The sequence below is a fragment of the Acyrthosiphon pisum genome, chromosome X, assembly GCF_005508785.2.
Source record: "Acyrthosiphon pisum isolate AL4f chromosome X, pea_aphid_22Mar2018_4r6ur, whole genome shotgun sequence".
Taxonomy (NCBI): Eukaryota; Metazoa; Arthropoda; class Insecta; order Hemiptera; family Aphididae; genus Acyrthosiphon; species Acyrthosiphon pisum.
This window is the reverse complement of record NC_042493.1, coordinates 132,284,804-132,285,719: the sequence shown is the minus strand read 5'-3', so window position 1 is coordinate 132,285,719 and position 916 is coordinate 132,284,804. Positions and strand designations below refer to the sequence as shown.

Below are 916 nucleotides of genomic sequence, written 5' to 3'. Positions count from 1 at the left end.
GTAATGCAAAGAATTCAATACGATTATTAACTACAACTTGTAATACGATTTGTATTGACGAAAACAATTTTTTTGATCAATTTAAAATGTTCGAAAAATATTTCAAAGAACAAAGTGAAGAATGGCATAACATATCACTTGAAGAACGTTGGTTATCAGCATTTAAACATTTTAAAGAACTTAATATAACATTTGATTGTCTATTAATAGTTGTTGAATTTTCTTTCTCATTACCTGGTTCAAATGCAGCATTCATAGACATGCTGTATTTGTTTATAATAGTACAAAGATTTTTAAAAAAAGTCGGTATTTAAGTTAAGAAAATTGGGGACGGCGTGTACGCAGTCCCAGCTATCAAAAATTATGCGCCCGAGTTATCCACACTGGGATAATCGCAGGGGTCAACCGATTCCATGTTCAATGAACCGGCATCGCCCTGGAGGAACCGCCTATGTGATCACGGTTGACCTCAACGCGAGGACTTATGAGCTGTTCGTATGCCTTTGGGGCCTTTATATACTGTACTCCGGCCACCGCAAAACCGGTCACACTCATAGCTTACCGGCGACCGCATCAGTCACCCATCAACTATGTTAACCGGAAATCGGTCCCGTGGTTGTCTATGACAGTCTTGGTAAATTCGAAATGTTTATGGAGTTTTTCAGGACGTAGTTACGTTCCTAGACGGTACTTTGTGCCAGCTCAAAGAGGCGGTCGGTGTGCAGCGCTTCCTATGAGTGAAACCAAAGACACGTTTTTGTACTTCTCAGTCGTTACCGCTTGCATTGGAAATATTCACCACCAGGCGCAAGTGTTTCTTGTTTCAACAATGAGACGTAATATGCAATAATACATCATACAAATATTTCAAATTATTATAATATTCACCTTGTCTATTACCATAATAATGCATGTA

The 916-nt window shown here is 38.5% G+C and overlaps 1 non-coding gene across 1 annotated transcript; it reads right to left on the bottom strand.

Moving 5' to 3' along the window:
• Positions 1-324: 324 nt before the first annotated feature.
• LOC115033470 lies at positions 325-486 on the bottom strand. The gene has a single exon (XR_003838825.1). It is a non-coding gene; the product is annotated as a U1 spliceosomal RNA (small nuclear RNA).
• Between the last annotated feature and the right edge of the window lie 430 nt (positions 487-916).